The 6000-nt window shown below is 49.8% G+C and overlaps 1 protein-coding gene across 1 annotated transcript in view; it reads right to left on the reverse strand.

Annotated features, from left to right (window-relative positions):
- Positions 1–4792, reverse strand: part of LOC144668482 (annexin A7-like) — a 45535-nt gene extending 40743 nt beyond the window's left edge. Inside the window, exon 1 of the mRNA XM_078530515.1 lies at positions 4694–4792. The gene's annotated coding sequence lies outside the window, so the exon portion shown is untranslated. The remainder of the gene's footprint in view (positions 1–4693) is intronic.
- Between the last annotated feature and the right edge of the window lie 1208 nt (positions 4793–6000).

The following is a 6000-nucleotide window of genomic DNA, read 5'->3' on the forward strand; positions in this document are numbered from 1 at the left end:
ACTTAATAAAAAGGGCAAACACTCCACAAAGTCCAGTAGGTTCCTGGTCCGACTCCTGTTCTCTGCCGAGTTGGCTGGGCCAGCAGTTGAGATGCTACAGTCGGCCTCAGTGCTGGTGCTCTAGGTGGGGGGGGAGCTCCCCTCACCTGCCAAGGTTCATCCTGCTCGCTATCCAGTCACCACCGAGTGGTTTGTTTGGCAAGACGGGCTTTAGCTAATGGGCCTGCCAATAGTCACAGCAGAACGGCAACTTGGGGATGGTAGTGGACATGAAGAAGCCAATAAGAGCTGGCCCCAGGGAAGAAAACAACAGCAAACGTCACAATTAAGAGCAAAAGATTTTAAATCAGACTTAAAAGTTGTGGAAGAGGTGTCAGCTGTGGCTCAGTTCATAGCACCCTCGCCTTTGAATCAGAGGGTTGTGGGTTCATGTCCCACTCCCGGAAACCAAGAACTGTGATTGTACTCAAAAGAGTTGCAATCTGTAACTGTTGATAACTCGAAAGAGTTTAAAAGTTGTGGAAATGACATTTAGCCCTATTACACATACTTCAATTAACACCCCAGGTATGACGAATGAATCTAATTATGAACACTGAACACAGAAGTCAAGAGAACTGGGTGTGGACATATAATAAATGCAGTTCTTATATTTCAGACATTGGCCCACTCTTTCCACACATGATTGGAATCAATACGCTCTCCAAAGACTCAGTGTAGTCACTGTTGCAATGTGGGAAATGCAGCAGGCCTTTTGTGCACAGCAAGCTCCCACAAACAGCAATGTGATAATGACCAGATAGGCTGTTTTAAGTGTTGATTGAGGGGTAAATATTGGCCAAGACACCCCTGCTCTTCCCTCAAATAGTGCCATGGGGTCTCTTCTGTCTGACTGCGAAGATAGATAGGGCCTCATCCAAAAGAGAGCACTGTTGACCGTGCTGCACTCCCTCGGTATTGCACTGGGAGGGTCAGCCTGGATATGTGCTCAAGTCTCTAAAGTAGGATATCAATCCACAATCTTCTGAATCAAAGGCAAAATTCACCACAATTGCATTTAATATGCGGTTGGGAATGACTGCCCATTCTCTTAGACTTCATTCCCAAGAAGAATGTTCCACTGCCATGCAACACCCTCCTAGCTCACATCAAAAACTGTCCGGTGAAAATTTTACATTGATTGTCAGCAGAAGTTAAGATTAAGCTAGGGCACTGGGTGGGGCAGTGAGTCAGCAGTCAGTCAGACACACTGGAACCAGAGTCTCAATTCAACCCAGACTGATGAGCTGAATGTGTCTGAAACACTGTGGTCTGCAAGCCCTACATAAAATGCATCTTAACCCAGTTCTCAGTAGGCCCAGCACACAGCTCAGAACCAAATCTGAAATCAGCACCAGACTGGCAATCTAATGAGATTACACAGAAGGAGGAGCTGGAATATGAGTCTCTCTCACTGGTGCAGTCTGCTGTGGCTGGAGCTGAGACTGGATGAAGAAAGCTTTCTGTGCTCAGCTAGCTGCACTTCAGATTTCCAGGATATTTATTGCCAATTTTACCACTGCCCTTGGAGATGCTCCCAGTTCAATGGGTGCTGGGCACTCTCCGGTCACATGCCCCATTAGTCAGGCGATTCTCAACAACGAGTGCTGGCAGGGTACCAAACATGGAGGGCATCACAGCCCCTTCAATCATGCCCCCTAACCGATGTGTAAACATAGGCAGGTGAAAGGACAGCTAAGGGGATGGTCACTGGATAGTTCTCCCAAATTTCTCTGTAGTGACAGCTTTCGAGCTAATGCAGGATACATCTGGCCCATACTTTACTCTTATATAAAATACAGATATGAATCCAAAACAGCCACATTTTCAAACACTAACTGTATGTATCAACACTACAAGTATGTTCTTTCGAATTTTTTTTTCCAAATGTAAAGAGAAGGCTCGGCACTTGTTTTGAGATTGGCGATGGTTCTTAGTCCACCGTCTGACCATAGCATTTACGGGAGCTTCACTGACAGCGAGGCTTCAGCTATTTCAAATGCTCGAGGATTAGGGTGAGTGTAAGCTGTGTAGTCAGATGTGCGAGTTATGCAGCCCTCTCTGGGTTGGGAATGGTCTGGGGAACTGACCTTGTGCACCTCTAAGAGCTCCAGTTTCTGTCTGGCATTAGCCTCTGCTGAGTGTTCAGCAAGAAAGGGCCTAGCGGGTCTCCAGGAAAGGTGTCCAAGCGGTTTGGTCCATACACAGCATGCTCTAATTAGCATATGGCCCATAACTGTATGTCTGTGGTGGAACTGGTCTTCACACACTACCATGATGTACTTCCCCCTCAATGCTGCCAGCGAGAGTTGTGCTGAGGTGCTGTTTGACAGGTAAGATGTTACTCGGTGATTGACGTACATCTTAAAGATCCATGAAATCAATCAACACAGAAGGAGGCCATTCAGCCTATTGTGCCAGCTCTTTGAGCTATCCAAACAGCCCCACTATCCTGTTCTTACCCCACAGCCCTGCAAATATCTCCTTTCAATTATTTACCCAATTCCCATTTGAAAGTTACCATTGTGAGGTTATCCATCTTGGTAGGAAAAACATAAATAGAGTATTTATTAAATGGAGAGAGGCTGGGAAGGGTTGAACTCCAAAGGGACTTGGGTGTCTTTGTTCATGACTCACTGAAAGCCAACATGCAGGTACAGTAAACAATTTAGGCGGCAAATGATATGTTGGCCTTTATTAAAAGAACATTTGAGTGTAGGAGTAAAGATGTCTTACTGTAATTATATAAAGCCTTGGTGAGACTGCACCTGGAGTATTGTGTACAGTTTTGGTCTATTTACCCAAGGAAAGATATACTTGTCTTAGAGGGAGTGCAATGGAGGTTCACTAAATTAATTCCTGAGATGGGAGGATTGTCCTATGAGGGAAGATTAAACAGACTGGGCCTTTATTCTCTGGAGTTTAGAAGAATGAGAGGCGATCTCATTCAAACATACAAAATTCTTACAGAGTTCCACAGGGTAGATGCAGAAAGAATGTTTCCCCTGGCTGGGGGGGTCTATAACCAGGGGACACAGTCTCATAATAAGGGGCAGGTCATTTAGGACTGAGATGAGGAGGAATTTGTTCATTGAAGGGTGGTGAATCTTTGGAATTCTCTGCCCCAGAGGGCTGTGGAGGCTCGGTCATTATTGGGTATGTTCAAGACTGAGATCTATAGGTTTCTACATATTAAAAACACGAAGGGATACGGGGATAGTGCAGGAAAATGGTGTTGAAGTAGATCAGCCATGACCTCATAGAATGGCGAAATGGGCTCGAAGGGCTGAATGACCATTCCTACTCACATTTAAGTTATGAACTGGCTTCCAATGCCCTTCCAAGCATAGCATTCAGATCACAACAACCCACTGTGATAAATGAAATCTCATCTCCACCTCTGGCGCTTTTGCCAATTATCTTAAATCCATGTCCTCTGATTATTAATTCTTGTGTGCACTATGCTCTAGTGTTATTCAAAGAACAGAGTTATTCTGGAATCCTGACCGGCAGCGCTCCCTTAAACGCTTACAAAAGCAGATTAACTGGCCTTTAACCAGTACTTGTGTGATCTGGTAGTGTACAAAACGGCTACTGTGTTTGTCTACATAACAAAAGTCTGCAGGCTTCAAAAAGTAATTTGTTGTAGCCGAGGCATTGCGATGTTCCGGAATAATGGTGCTGCAATCTTCTCAGGGCGAGACGAGAGACCTCGCTGTTCTAACAAGAGGGGGATTGAAGACTCTCCCACATCACATTGGCAACGGGCATCTCCACCAGCGCAACATGGACAAAACGAGAAGCAACGCCCCCGCTTTATAATCCAGCCTTTACCAATCGGCCAGACGCTGCAGTCACACCACAGGAACAGATTTACTGTCACCACCCCGAGTCTGTTCTAACGCCCTTGAACCAGGAGCTTGAACTGGCCGCAGTAAACGCCCGGGATCCCTGTCCCAGTCCCTGAGGCCAAAGCTCAGGATAATGAGGAAAGGATTAGAATATTTTACAGATGGTTTGACAAGTTATAACACGTTATTAAAATAAACCAACACCACCACAGTAACTACACTAACTACTCACCCAGATCCTGAGCAATCACCACCCTGACACTTATCAGCCAATAAACATTATAACTACTGGTTAGTTACTGGTTATGGTAACCAATAGTTACCATAACCTGTACAGTTATGGCAACCGACTGTAATCTGTGTAACCAATGCCTGTAATTACCATAAAATGTGGTAGTTAGTGTAACCAATCCAGTAACTAGTAACTACTACCAGTAGTTAGTGAAGATGATTGGCCCTGGGGCCCCCCCCAGGCCCGGGCTTCCCCCCGAGCCCTCCCCAGGCCGCTCCCCCCCGAGGCCGGAGCCCGGGCCCCGGCTCCTCACAGCCGCCCTGAGCCTGGGCTCGAACATTCCCCAACCCGAGACCCGCGTTTTGGTCACAGCCGCAGCCGGACCCGGGGCCCCGGATCAGCCCGCCCCGATCCCTCGGCCCCGATCCCCCATCCCCCGGCCCCGATCCCCCATCCCCCGGCCCCGATCCCCCGATCCCCCGGCCCCGATCCCCCGGCCCCGATCCCCCGATCCCCCGAGCCCCCGATCCCCCGGCCCCGGTCCCCCCGGATCCCCGGCCCCCGGGTTTACCTGCTCTTCTCCGGCTCCGAGACGAAGGGCGCTTCCGACTTTACAGTCAACAACACCCACGGCCCTGAGCCAATCGCAGCCCAGCCTCCCAGCCAGGAGCCAATCACAGCCTAGCCCCAGTCAAGAGCCAATCACAGCCTAGCCTCCCAATCAGGAGCCAATCACAGCCTAGCCTCCCAGCCAGGAGCCAATCACAGCATGGCCCAGCCAGCTTCGAGCCAATCAAAGACAAGCCTCCCAACACTCGCGCCAATTACAGGGCGGACCTCGCAGATTCCAGCCAATCATAGCCCGCGATACCCAGCAGCGCGTCAATCTAAGCCTGAACCTCACAAGACCTTGAGCCAATCACCATCTGGCCCTCTCAAGGCACAGAGCCAATCGGAACCAGGCCCTCGCATGCCCGAGCCAATCACAGCTGCCACCAGCCCCACCCCCTGACACTCCCTGGCCAATTTGGGAGCAGCAACAGTATTTCTTCCACCAGGCACACGGCCTGAACTATGACGTGCAGCCCCTGTTTACAGAGCTGAGGGGCCTCGGTGGCTCCTTGCAGGTGTTGCCCATCTTTCACCAGGACCTGATCAAAGTCTGGACCATGGTCGCCTCGCAACGCAGCTCTCCCCCCATCAGGAATAGCGGCTATAGTCAGAGAGCCGCTGCTCAGGAATCCGCCCCTCCGTCCTTTTCGGTGGCTGGCGGAGAGGAGGGCTGTGGCTGCCGGGCTGACCAGGATCGGGGACGTGCTGGGTGGCGGAGGAGTGGGCTGGATGCTCCCGCAGGAGTTGGCGCATCCGTGGGCGTCCGGCTCGCGGTGAGGGAGTGGATTTTAAAGAAAAAACAGCTGATTGGTGAGTAAATCCTGGGAGCAGATTCGGAGGGAGGAGCACTGGAGCGGTGACCTCGGGGCACAGACTAACTGAAGCCAAAACTGAAAAAGTGACATCACAGGAAAGCTGTGATCTGATTGGTTGTTAGGAAATCTGCACCAAATTTGAAAAAAAAAACGCTGCAAAGCTAACTAATAAATTAATTATCTAAGTAGAGATGGTTGGGCAGGTGATCTGCTGTAGCTGTATGATGTGGGAGCTGGCAGATCCCATTGCGAGCCGCAGTGACCACATCTGCAGCAAGTGTTGGTTGCTGGAGGAATTCCGGCTCAGAATTGATGAGCTGGAGTCCGAGCTCCGGACGCTGCGGCACATCTGGGATGGGGAGAGTTACCTGGATGCTTTGTATCAGGAGGCGGTCACACCCGGTAGATTAAGTACCTCAAGTCCGGTCAGTGGTCAGGGTCAGCAGGGTGT

The sequence above is a fragment of the Cetorhinus maximus genome, chromosome 27 (assembly GCF_964194155.1).
Source record: "Cetorhinus maximus chromosome 27, sCetMax3.hap1.1, whole genome shotgun sequence".
NCBI lineage: Eukaryota > Metazoa > Chordata > Chondrichthyes > Lamniformes > Cetorhinidae > Cetorhinus > Cetorhinus maximus.